At 45.0% G+C, this 14,065-nt stretch overlaps 1 long non-coding RNA gene across 1 annotated transcript; it reads right to left on the bottom strand.

The window, feature by feature from the left end:
- Positions 1 to 3,387: 3,387 nt before the first annotated feature.
- On the bottom strand, positions 3,388 to 8,052 carry LOC142777104 (uncharacterized). Its single transcript, XR_012887930.1, has 8 exons — positions 7,707 to 8,052; positions 7,454 to 7,566; positions 6,541 to 6,659; positions 6,281 to 6,474; positions 5,894 to 6,078; positions 4,146 to 4,216; positions 3,848 to 4,016; positions 3,388 to 3,776 (listed from the first exon to the last, which is right to left on the bottom strand). It is a non-coding gene; the product is annotated as an uncharacterized LOC142777104 (long non-coding RNA).
- Positions 8,053 to 14,065: the final 6,013 nt, after the last annotated feature.

Here is a 14,065-nt window from a genome sequence, read left to right as displayed (position 1 = left end):
GAAGTGCAATAAAACGGTATGTGGGTGAGCACTTATCTTCAAAGTAGTAGTGCGCGTTACGTTAAGTTATTTTTATCAAAAAATTTGCCTGTTATACAAGCTTCTCAGTTTGTTAAGATGTTTACATACATGATGCATAATGGTCTTTATTGCGCATACAAATTTTGTACATCTCATTTGTGCGAAATAACCTGTGCATTCCATTATTCTACATTATTTCCGCTTGCGTTATGCACTGTTTCATGATTTTTCTGCTAGATGTGATAACCGAAAATGTTTAATAGAAATGTGAAATTAGAGATGTTTAAATGCATGGTAGGTTGTTTTTGGCTGTCGAGAATTGGGGCAAGGACCTTTGTCAAGCTGCTGTATAGCAGCTTTTTGTTCTTGTCCTCGTGTTCATTATCTTGCTGTAATGAATGCCAAATAAAATTGATTGATTGATTGATTACTATCGTTTAGATGACTGCAACCGTGCCAATGACTAATTCGTCTCCTGGCCAAGGGCACAGCCCTTGGTTGTGCCCTTGACTGTGCCCTAGAGCACAGCCCTTGGCCAAGGGCACAGCCCTTGGTCAGCCTCTTTGCCTAGTGATGAACTGCCGTGGAATACTTTTTTCACAGTGGTGTTAACAGCATCCCTGTTGCGCTTGTGCTTTCTTAGAGTGGGGGATTTATCAGGATGAACAACCCAAAAGCTGTCCAAGCCGAGCTCCAGGCCATGAAATCGCAGTTTCACTTTATAAGCGACGTTCGACAGTTTGGAAGAGGTGGTGTGGTATGTAGATCATCAGATACATCATGGTTGCGGACTTTCTACAGTGCAAGGTATTTGTGTTCGACAGTTTGGAAGAGGTGGTGTGGTATGTAGATTGTCAAATACATCATGGTTGCGGACCTCCTACGGTGCAAGGCATTTGCGTCAGTTCCGGTCAGTGCGTTCATTCCGCCTCATTTGGCTTGTACGGAGGGAATCGTCCGAGGAGTTGGCTCTCGATTGCCACCAACCGAGATTCTGGAGAAACTGTCGGATGTTGGCGTCATAGCTGTATGCCGGTGTAACCACGTAGTAAATGGTGAGAAGGTTCCCACAGAATTGGTTCTTGCCACTTTTGCCGGCACTTCTTGCCCATCTGAATTGAAAATATGGCCACTCATTCTTCGTGTAGAACGCCTAGGTTCTCGTCCTCTTCAGTGCTGGAACTGCTGGCGATTTGGCCACCGCCTAGGGGGTTGCAAATCAGGTTCCCGATGCTGAGCATGTGGTGCTAATGCTGTCTATGTGGAGGAGACCATACAGCTGATTACATGAATTACCAGGCAAGGTCAAACGAAATCTAGCTACTAGAAATAATGGATAGACGAAAATGTTCGCGATGAAAAGCCATTGCTGTTGTCAAAGATCGGACCTTCGGATATGCTCGTGTTGCTGCGAAATAAGAGTCAATAAATGAGGTAAAACTTTGGCAACTTCTTGAGTCAGCAGTTGAAAAAGCAATGTCGAAGGCGTTAGGTCTGATAATAACTACTGTAACTGAGTGTGTCTCGCAAGTGTTTTGCTCACAGATGGCACTACTACTTTATAAATATGTAGCACCGATGACCAATCTGACGTCATGCTTAACAACAGCAGCCGCCGCAGAGGTGTCTAAGTCAGCACCGCAGCAGGAACGTCAGATAAATACAAATACTACTGCACCGGAACCTCCCACTGCGAATGAAGCAGAATTTCAGGACGAGATGGAAATCAGCCATGATGGCAGGCGCCAAAAGCGAACTGGGTCCCAAGTAAAATTTACGTGCCCCAATTAAAAAAAAATGTGATTTGAATCCCGCCCGAATTCCTAAAGAAAGTATTTTGGAAACAGTCATTGCCGAAGTCATTCACACATTACCATAGATACTTTAAATGTTCTGCAGTAGAACTGTCGTAGTTCGTTTTCTGCTTCAACAGATTTATTTTCCTTTGGTAATCAGTTAAATCCCGACATAAAAACATTGCGAGAAACCTGGCTTACGCCTAATAAAAATGATCATTTGAAAAATTTTCGAAAATTTTGGTTAGATCGCCCTTCACTAGGGGTTGGTGTAATGATATTATCAAACAAATTTTGTCACACAGCGAGTCCGGCTTTTTAGTTAATGTCCTCTGACTGAAATTTCGGCAATTGACATCATCATACCAGGATGCCGCCCTTTCTCCGTTATAAATATTTTCCCACAGGCGTACACAATACACAACAATTGAACTGTGTCTTCAGTAGCTGCAAGAATGAAATAATTCTCACTGGCGATTTCAACTCGCATCACGTCTCATGGGGTTTTAGAACAGACTCTGCTGGTGCTCTTCTGTGGGACTGGATTACGCATAAAAATTTTACCTGCCTAAGCATGAAGCAGTCTACGTTCGTTCGTGGTCGAGCTCAATCAGTATTAGAACTGACGTTCTGCAGCACAAGTGTTCCGTTGAGGTCCTGGAGAACAGTAGATTTCGCTTCAAACAGTGATCACCTTCCGGTATACTTTGAAATAGGGTTTCCGATTAAGTCATTCGAAAGAAAATATAAAACACTGACGAATTATATCAAACGAGTCCTGTTGAACATTCAAATAGACGTCTAGGCTTCGGCAGTAAGCTGCCGCAAGTGTTACATCCTATCCACGCCCTTGGCAGTCTTACGCTTTGCTTCATGAATCCTTCAGCAACACATCACATCCGATACTAACGACAGCTCCTGACCTATACCATGCCAGATGCTGCAGCACAAGAGTGTTAGACAGATGCAATATACTTGCTGAAAACTATTCTCTGCAGAGTTGCATCTTACAGCCTTTCATTTGCTAGCAGGGAAGCATTTTATGTGTTTCGGCTCACACCGGAGCGTGGCTCTTGAAACGCCAGAAGACACCGGAGTGAAATAGCACAGAACTATCAAACTTTCTACACATTTCAGCCCCGTTGAATTGAGGGCTCCATAACACCACACAATGCTGGTCTTGTCGCAACCTTGCCTATTCCGCTAATTGCAGGAGATGGCATTTTTATGGGGGGGCGGGGAGCAAAGTCCACGCAAGCGTTATGTTCACAGGTGCGTTTGTATGTTTGCGTGCACACACATATACAAACGCAAAATCGAAAAATTTTGAAGTACCCTTTCTGCCAATGCCAGTGCCTCCAGTACCAAGGCATCTGAGGCTCCACAACAACACCAGCTCTGAAGTCACCATAACAGTTTTGCTCGGTACAACTCAGAACAAGTTCATCTGAATCCACAAGTACACACCCTCCGATGGAATCGGACTACACGGATAGAACATAGTCCTTCAGAAACAAAGCGATACAGCAGCACAGAGTAATCACACAGTTTTATTGAAGACCAGGTGGTATAGTTCGTGCAGTGGTGCCCTATACTTTTTATTTACCTATCTTGCCCTAGAAAGTGATTCAGTTTACACAGGTTTGTTCACGCAGTGCATGAGGCTGAAGCATGTGAAAGTACAGTTTTAGACAACAGAAATTGTGGCAGCACATCTATTTCAACGTGTAGGGATAGTGACAAGGAAGTCCTGCACAATTCTGCGCAGTGAGGAGTACATGCGGCTGAGACGGGCGAGTGCTGAAAGCATTCCTGGCAAACGGCACCTAGATAAGAAGGAACGTTGAAGCCAGTTCTGCATGAACACTGGTCTTGAACGTCAATTCCTTTCTGTCACACGTAGTAAGTAGTCTTGTCGGAAGTAATACATAAGGTATCCGGGTATCCGAATACCCGAACCTGTAAAGATGTGCAGTTGTTACTCATCCGATAAGAATTGTTGCACAAAGAGGAGAGTTTTCTGTACTTACAGGAAATGGTGAGTCTCCGGAAGTGAAGAGAAGTTCTTCCAGTACGATGCGTCAGTCACCGGTATTGTGGGAAGACCGAGACCAAAGCGACAAATTATCCTCTGGTCCAGGTGTTCCAGACGACTGGGAGCACTCACAGGGAGCATTTAGGCAACGATAGTGAAGAATTCTGTAGGGGAGAACGTGACTGCATTTATTAGGCTGATAATTATCACTTATATCACTTGAAAGAGTGTGAAAAAGAATATACCAACTCGGAACAGCTGGTACAAAACAAACTAGATGGAGTAAGACCCACCTTTCTGCTCTGGAGAGGGCTGTCTAGGTTCGTAGACACGGGTACACGTAGTCCGTTGTGAAAATGGGGATCTGTAGGGGCGAGAAAGTGAAATTACTCTTGAAATCCTGATGAAAGTTTATGATTGAACAAGCTGGCCAGAACATTGTCATGGCAGTGAACCAGACTATAACAAAGCCACAAGTCGTGGTAGCCTGACTGGTCGAAACAACGAAGAGTAAACCGAAACACGAGTGAACTCAACAGGATAAGAAACTTGAAAAAATGCATAGTAAAAGTGAAAACCATAGGTGGGACTACAGAACATAGTAAGCTAGAGATTAGACATTGTAGTAAGCCCTGTACTGAGATAGCTTGACGGAACTCATCGCTGACGACGGAAAGCTTGCGAAGCTATAAAGCCCTGCATGACGAATCAAGTGAAAGGAACTGGAGACTGTAAAGTCCGACATTTCTGTCCAATCGCTGCATATTTCCAATCGCTGCATATTTCAGAACGGATAGGAAACGTCTTTTGTTTCGTAGTGTATCCATAAGCTAGAGGAGCACGACAAATGTTTGAATTTCTTCACTTAAGCATCCCGAGAAAACTGCCAAGTCTTATCAGTGTCGTGGCGACGCCAGAAATTAAGCATGACTGCATTACAGTAGCGCCATAAGCTTAAAGACAATTGCTATATGGGTTGTGTGTAACACTGACCATCATAGCAAAAGATTGAAAAGCACTCATGCAGTTTTTAACGATAGCCATAAAACCACTCATCAGTGTGGTTACTGAATAAAGGTAAAGAGAGCTGTAGAAAACAGTATAGGCCACACCTCGAAAGCATTTTTTGTAACTTGATTAGGAATTATTGTACCTATGGAAAATTAATAAGCAGCAAGAACAAAGAACCATTTTTAATAGATCAGAATTCATTCGAAATATCGCCACAGATTACCATATGCATGGAAGCTATGAGAAAAACGCCTTGCCTGTGCGGAAGGCGCAGTAAAGTCACAGTGAAAGCTAGAAGAGCAGCCTTTCAGAGTCTTTTCAAAACACTCATTGGCTAACTACTGTAAGCACGCTTGCTTGATACCCACTAGGGCATCAATAATAAACTTTTCGCGGTAGTAGGCCGGCATTCGCTATGCAATTCTTCGTCATTCTTCTGAGAAGCGTGGTATTCGCTAAACACTTGCAAGAAATTTTGTGCCGATCGTCCATGCAGTGGCTGACGAGAATTGAGGAATTATGGTTGAAGTGGGTATGCACCACAGTTATTAGGGGAACAAGAACAAGCCTTTGTGATGGTTTGAAGCGTTGAACAGCCCACTATTTACGCTATTCGCGTTGTCGGACGACTGGTTCTTTCGCTGTTTTGAAACTCTTTATGAGCCGTATTAACGCGATTGCTTCCTCGAAATCAAGCCTGCCTAAGGCAAGTGTGACAACAAGTCACAAGCACTGGTGTAGCTCAATGGTAGAATACCCAGTGGACCAGGGTTCGAGCCCCACTGTGGCATTGGTGCAAGGTTTTTTAATATCGTGCGATGTGGTAATGGACACCGGCGGCGGACAACTGCGTGGGACCCGAAAAGTGATTTCCTAACAGCTTTCGCTGTAAACGAGTGGCAGGTATAGGCAATTGAAACAATGGCACCACTGTGCCGCTGTTCTAATGAACACCGCACCGTTTGGTTTATGACGAGCAACGCATTTAGTATGCGAGTGAATATAGTTGTAATGCAACTGCGTCACTCACATTCAGGAAGGGGCCCCGGCTGCCGGTGACGACGTCACGGATACGGCGGAAAACTTTACTGGAGACTGATATTGCAGGACGGCACGCGTAGAATGTGCCTGCCGCAAGCTGCACTTGTCACCCCGTCGATTCCAGACAGGATTCTTTGCATCACTTTGTCGAAAGTCAAGGGATACGCGCACAATCTGTGAAGACACGAGGAAAGTTAGAACACAACAGTAAGGAGAAATGGTTCCACGAACGCTAGACAATGCAAGCACTGCAAAGACACGACGCGAAAACCTCAAAACACCACGAACGCTGCACAGTATAAAAGAAAGGAGTTTCAAAACAATTAAAAGAACCTTTCAAACGCCATTAAAGAATTGTAAGGAAACCCAAACTTACATGAGACGTATGCCGGGGCTTGCACGAAGACGGCTTGCGCTCACATGACGTTTCGAATAGATGACAACCACTCAAACTGTCTCGTGCAGAATCGTGAAACAAGAAGGACCCCTTCAGCAGCACAGTGTCCGAAGCCTTGTAAATTGATCAGGAATTATGCCAAGCAGGGTGATGACCAAGGAAAAGGTGCGAACCTGAAGAGACGTAATGATAGCATTGAGAAGAGCGTTCAAAGAACATGCTGCACGAACTAAACTTACAAATGATAAGGCAGGGATTGGAGCCATGATCTGTACAGCTGGCAGGATGCCAGAGGCATGACGTGGCAAAGGGCTGGAACGTGGTTTGCTGCAGCTCCATGGGCCCAGAACACTTGGTTCTGAAAATCGGGGAGAGAAGGAAAGATACAGCTGTTTATCAGTACACGGTAAAAAAAATTGCGAGACACTTGAAGTGAATAGTTCCCATGACATGTATACTCATCACTATGAGCAGTTGCGCCGCAACCACGTACGGTCAGCATGTCCAGGACAGCCAGGCTACACCTGCGAGCTCAGCTGAGAACACTGCCATTATAGGTTCATTGTGAATTGAGTAAGAACGGGACGAGAACTGACGAGATACGGGAGACTGGGACAAGTGCAAAATGAAAACACGGAAATTCACCACGTACCATGGCCACAGCAGGGCTTAACGATGGGCTGCGGACAGAATCCACGTTGTTTAGATGGTAACTCCTGACAAAGGCTCAACCGAATGCCGTTTTCCATGAAGCGACTGCCTCGCCCATTTAATTTACCACGCGGCCCCGACGCAACGCAACGCAACACCGAGATGAAACAGTGGCAACGGGACTCTGCGGCATTCGGTGCGGGCTCATCTCCCCGACGAAAACTGAAGAGTGCTGACGCTATGCGACGATTAAGATCCCGAGCGCTCGATTGAAGCTTGGATGCCACTCTCGTTTCCACCACGGAGAAGAACCCACCGCGCTGTGACCGCCTTTACCCACTCCCTTCATTCAGCGGCAAAATTGACCGCAATAGAATTAACCTAGCACTTATTGTGGTGCTGCTAGATAAGAACCCCACAACCAATACTGAATGCAAACGTGCACGTATTTAGACACCGCAGTCAAAAGCTTGGCGTGCCACCCTGACAGCTGTGACCCACCTGTAGGGGTTAAAGATGCCGAACCTTTCAGCGAAGAAATGTCCCCGGGTAGATGCGTTCCAAACGACAGGGAGCACTCTCACGGATCATTTAGGCTACGAGGGTGAAGAATTCTGTAGGGGTGAAAGGGAAAGCATTCATTAGGCTGGTAATCACTAATGTTGCTTGAAGAAAGCTGAACGAAAATACACCCAACTAGGAATAGCTGGTACAAAATTTGCCAGCCTCACAAGCTAAATGGAGTAAGACCTACCTTGGTGCTTGGAGAAAGTCATCTAGGTTCACAGACATGAGTCTGTAGTCCATTGTGAAGATTAGAGTCTGTAGGGGGTGAGAAAGTGAAATTAGTCTCGAAATCCTGATGAGTGTTATAAATGAACAAGCCAGAGCAATGCCATGGCAGTGAACCTGCCTTGATCCGAGAGCCACAGGCAGTGGTAGCCCGACGGACCGAAACAGCGAAGAGTTATTCGAAATACGAGTGAACTCAACGGATTAAGAAACTTGCGAAAATGGATTAGAACCGAAAATTATAGGTGTGGCATTTAGGGGGCGTAAGCAAGACATTAAGACATTCTAATAACCCCTGTGCTACGATAGCTGGACAAAACGCGTCACGGAAGACTGAAAACTTGTGAAGCTATAAACAAACCCTCCATGACGAGTAAGGTGAAAAAAAAAAAGATTTAGGAGCCCGAGAGTGCCGTCCAATCACTGCATATTTCAGAACGTATAGGACATGCTTTTAGTTGGTATAGTGTGTCCATAAGGTAAAGGAGCATGAAAGATTTTTCCACTGAAGTGCGACCCCCACAAAACTAGCAAGTGTTGTCATCGTGGTGGCGACGCTGGAACTAAAGCATGACAGTGGCGTCATAAGTTTAAAATACAATAGCTCTATGGATTGAATGGGTAGTGTGTAAAACTGCTAGCAAAGGCGAAAAAATCACTCGTAAAGCCCGAAACGATAGTCGTAAAGCCGCACAACAGCGTGGCCACAAAATGGAGAAAGCAAAGAAAGCTGTAGAAAGAATACAATGTAGTGGCTGGCGTAGACCACACCTCGAACGCATTTTTTAAAATTTGTAAGCATTGGAACTATGAAAAGTTTATAAGCAGCTAGAGCACAAAATCAGTTTTAATAAATCAATTCATTACAACTATAACCACAAATACCCATGTGCATGGAACGCACGAGAAAAGGAGTGGCGGGTGTGATGAACGGCACCACTGTGCAGCTGTTCCGATAAGGATCGACGAAGAGACTGCTGCATGAACACCACATGGTTTTGTGTATGAGGAGAAATGCCAATAACGATGTCACAAATACGGCGGAGGACTTCGCCGGAGACCAATGTTGCAAGATGGCACGCGCACAACGTGCCTGACGGATGCTGCACTTGTCGCCTTGTGGATCTCTGACGGGAACCGAGACATCGCCTTGTCGATTGTCAAGGGAAACACGCCCAACCTGTGAAGACACGAGAGAAGTTTGACTATCATGGAGAAAAGAGGCAAACGCTACAAAAAAAAAGCAAAAGAGCCAAACGCTACAAAAAAGCAAAAGAGCCAAACGCTACAAAAAAAAAACCAAACGATCCAAACGCTACAAAAAAAAAAAACCAAACGAGCCAAACGCTACAAAAAAACAACCAAACGAGCTAAACGATAAAAAAAAAACCAAACGAGCCAAACGCTACAGAAAGCCGTGCCAAACGCTACAGAAAGCCGTGCCAAACGCTACAGAAAGCCGTGCCAAACGCTGCAGAAAGCCGTGCCAAACGCTACAGAAAGCCGAGCCAGACGCTACGGAATACCGTGCCAAACGCTACAGAATAAACGCAAGCCATCCAGAATAAACAACACAATCACTGCAAAATGAAAAAAAAAAACACCGCAAGCTACACAGTAAAAGGCCCTTTTAACACAACCACCAAAACAACCTTTAAACCACTGAAAGAATTTAGGGAAACGCAAGCTTCTATGTGACGTATGCCAGGGCTTGCGTGAAGACCTTGCGACTTCAGCAGCATATCGTCAGCAGCACAGCGAAAGATGCCAACCTGAAGAGACGTAATAAAAGCATTGACAGACGTGAGAAGAGTTCAAAGAACACGCTGCATGAACTAAACTTACAATTTATAAGGAATGGATTGGAGTGAAGCTGTTCACAGCTGGCAGGGTGCCAGCGGCATGACGCGCCAAAGGACAGGAACATGGTTTGCTGCGGCTCCGCCAGCCCAGAACGCTTATCAGCTCTGAAAATCCGGGAGAGGTGGAAAGACAGCTGTTTAGCAAGTACACGGTAAAAAAAAATTGCGAGGCACTTGAAGTGAATAGTTCCCATGACATGTATACTCATCATTATGAGCAGATGCGCCGCAACCACGTACGGTCAGCGTGTCCAGGACAGCCAGGCTACACCTGTGAGCTCAGCTGAGAACACTGCCATTATCGGTTCATTGTGAATTGAGTAAGAACGGGACGAGAACTGACGAGATACGGGAGACTGGGACAAGTGCAAAATGAAAACACGGAAATTCACCACGTACCATGGCCACAGCAGGGCTTAACGATGGGCTGCGGACCGAATCCACGTTGTTTAGATGGTAACTCCTGACAAAGGCTAAACCGAATGCCGTTTTCCATAAAGCGACTGCCTCGCCCATTTAATTTACCACGCGGCCCCGACGCAACGCAACGCAACACCGAGACGAAACAGTGGCAACGGGACTCTGCGGCATTCGGTGCGGGCTGATCTCCCCGACGAAAACAGAAGAGTGCTGACGCTATGCGACGATTGAGACCCCGAGCGCTCGACTGATGCTTGGATGCCACTCTCGTTTCCACCACGGAGAAGAACCCACCGCGCTGGGACCGCCTTTGCCCACTCCCTTCATTCAGCGGCAAAATTGACCGCAAGAGAATTAACCTAGCACTTATTGTGGTGCTGCTAGATAAGAACCCCACAACCAATACTGAATGCAAACGTGCACGTATTTAGACACCGCAGTCAAAAGCTTGGCGTGCCACCAAGACAGCTGTGGCCCACCTGTAGGGGTTAAAGATGACGAAGCTTTCAGCGAAGAAATGTCCCCTGGTCCATGCGTTCCAAATGACAGGTAGCGCTCTCATAGAGCATTTAGGCTACGAGGGTAAAGAATTCTGTAGGGGTGAAAGTGAACGCGATAATTAGCTTAAAAACTTTCGCGAATGTCGCTGAATTAGAGCTGAACGAGAAACTATACAAAACTACGGGACATGTAGGCTTAAAGTAGCCGTAATATGGCTTACCTTGGTGCGTGAAGACATCCGACAAGAGCCACGTGCTCGAACTCGGGCTGGAAGACGTACCAACAGCGTGTAAGCAGACGCCGCAGCGTGACTCCCGCTTTTCTATCGGGATGTGGCACTGTCGTCAGTGGCCGCCAGTGTCGCCTGGCGGTAATGTTCGAGACGTGTTCTTCACTAGCGCGAGTGGCATGAATCCGGCGTACGTATAACCTTATCCCGGCGGCCGTTCCGGTACGCATGCTGTTGTCAGTGATGCGAACCGCATCTCTTCTTAAAAGATCGCGAGAAGAACAGGCCGACTCTACGAGACGGACATGCCGCATGCGCTTTCGTGGCGCTCGTAACGTACAGTTCTCGTATCCAGAGGCCATGGCTCCGGCTTTGGCTGGCCTTTCAAGTGAGTGTGATAAGCCCGAGTCATGCCACGTGTTGCGTGTTCGTGCCGCTGATGAGTGCAATGCAGCCGCAGTAAGTACGCACGGGTAGCTCGATTGCGAAGATCAATTCGACACCATCGCGGTTCACCACGAGGCGTGTTATCATCAGCATCGGCGCGGAGAATTGTTAAAAAAAGTAAGCAAGAGCAAAATGTTTAGTTTTTTTCTAAGGAAAGGTATAGCGAGCAGTGCGTAATAATCGTCCGGCCCGAGAATGTTCACTGTCTACCGCGTGTGGACGCTGTTTTCGGGCCATAAAGATGTTAGCGCATCTGAATAGTGTACTACATCGAAGCGCACCACAACCGTCACTGCATTTGTTTACAGCTATCTTTAACGCATGTGAAGCGTACATTCTCGTTGTGAAGTGAAGTGAAATGAACTTTATTTGGTCTGGAGAACTGGGGCCGGATTCACAAAACTCACTTACGAAAACATTTTTGCGCAAAAGAAATTTTGTTGCGTAAGTCAATTCACGAAACAAACAAAAAAACGTCGTAGGAGGCCATCGTTGTCACATCGGCCGCTGCAATAAAGGGCGCTGTGACTGCCCGGAAACATGTCAGCGATGGTGATGCAGTTGCTATATTTGCTTACGTCCCCGAAACGTGCTTGTAAGTGGATTCACGAAGCAAAATTTTGCGTAAAAACAGCGTGGCTGAGAAAAAATCCTAAGGATGGTCCGGACCACTCTTAGGAACAATGTGGCCACTTAGAACCTGCCGCCGCGGCGATACACAGTAAAAATTTTTACACCCAGAAGGGTGTAAATGAGCTTGTACCGTGGACACCAGAAGGGTGTTAATTCAGCACCTTCCAAAAAGGGGATTTTTCATGCACCCTTAGAATAGGGTGTACATGTAAAAAAACTGTAGGGTCTTACAAAAACACCCTTAAAGAAGGGTGCCTTCGATGTCCTTCACTTTTTTAGCACCTTCTGAGGAGGGTGCGAGAAGGGTGCACAAGGGTGTTGAGTGCCATGGCAGGGGTGCCAGTATTCTTTTAGACAGCACTAATAGATATCAGCATGCACTGATTACACACTACTTGAAGAAAGTGGTCCTGATTATCAATGGTGCGCCAGCTGTCGAGCTCCATTCATTGCGTGTGGGCAAAAATATAAACACGTACAATCGTGTATGAACTTGTGCTGGATCTATATATACTTCACAGTATATGCATAATGCGCGTTGCAGAAAACGAAGCCTTGCTGCCCTTGCACATTGCATTTATTTAATAGGCAAATAAAACTTATAAACTTTTCTTCTGCCACAAAACTTTTTCACCAGATGTGTAACATGTTCACGTATATGTACACTACACATGCAACACCTCAAGTGTTTATTATATTTTTTCAGTTTCACTTTATTGACGATTCTTCGCAACATACAATTACACTGGTTTCAGTTTCGTATACTGCTTCAAGTACATAGAGACTACAAATGAAATACACGCTAATATATCCCTATAATTCTTTCAAGTATCTACAATCCCAGTGGTCTCCTGTTTAATACTCCTTCATGTACACAATTGGTTAATGGGAATGAAATACAGGCAAATATATACTTATAATTTTTTCAAATGTGTACAATCGCCATGATTTCACTATATACGCCTTCATGTACACAATCGTTCCCAAGAAGTGATGCACACAAAAAAATATACGGATAGTGTTTTCAAATGCATACAATCACAGTGGTTTAGGCTTTGTATTCCTGGATGTATAACAATTGGTTATGAGAAATGGTGTACATGCAAACATATATAAGTTTTCGCACATATAACTTAAGCGAATACTTAAAAAACCAATACAATGATCAGAAACAGAATAAGCTAAAAACGAACACAAAACTGAGTCAGGACACACAAAAACAAAATAGGTAATGCATAATTATGGCTAATGCCACAGCTGGGTCACTTTATGCCAAATGTCCCAGCCATTTTCACAACCATCTCAAATGTATTCCAAAAAGCTCGTGCTGCATTGAAAATAGTGAACTTCTGGAATATTTAGGAGAGGAAAAATATTTTGTCACGTGGCTGCCTTTTGAACTTCCTGGAATGCCGTCTAGGTGTTGTATGTGAAAACTTTTGTTTTAAAAGCACCGCTCCTTCTTTCTATACGAAACTCGGTCTAAGTGTTATGTAAGAAGAGCTTAATTTGGGCGAGTTGGTTTATCGTGGTTGTGTGCTAGTCACAGCGCGACAACTTCAGGAAGAGACAGAAAGGACAGAAAAGAGCACCGACTGTCAACTGAATTTAATGATTGTGCTACGAGCGCTTTTATACGGAGTACAAGAACCGTGTTCATGCTCGACGACACGTGTGAGCACTACAAGATAATCTTAACTGTGAAAAGAATACTACCTATCGGAAAGGATAAGTGAACGTGTAGCGATGCACTGATCATTGGTTTACCTGATAAAAAATACTTCTACAAACGTTAAATTGGCATTAAGTTAACCTATTTTGGTGACGAATGGTGCAAGATTGACTATTCTTGTTGCTGTTTAGTACACACACTTTTGAAAGCTTGCAAGGGGTGGAAAACAACACGTTAATATCATATCTGCTGGCTATACTTTTAATTGTGAGACACGTGATGTGGTATAGCATGCAAAGGTTTTGGTCATTGTTTTTTGTTGATCCTGGCTTCTTTCACTTTACTTTCTGCAGGAGGGTTTTGCAAACGGGTGTGATGATTCTGTTGGGATATCCAGCATCTTTTAGTCTTTTATTCTGGTTTTTACGCCTGACCTCACCCTTGTGTTAACATGACTTCTGAAGGGTGGCCTGAATACATGTGGTATCGATTCCTCTTTCTACTAATTTTGAATGCCCACTATCAAAAGGCAGAACATTCTTAGCACTCCTGTGCTC

This window comes from Rhipicephalus microplus, chromosome X, assembly GCF_043290135.1.
Source record: "Rhipicephalus microplus isolate Deutch F79 chromosome X, USDA_Rmic, whole genome shotgun sequence".
Taxonomy (NCBI): domain Eukaryota; kingdom Metazoa; phylum Arthropoda; class Arachnida; order Ixodida; family Ixodidae; genus Rhipicephalus; species Rhipicephalus microplus.
This window is presented reverse-complemented; position numbering and strand designations above follow the sequence as displayed.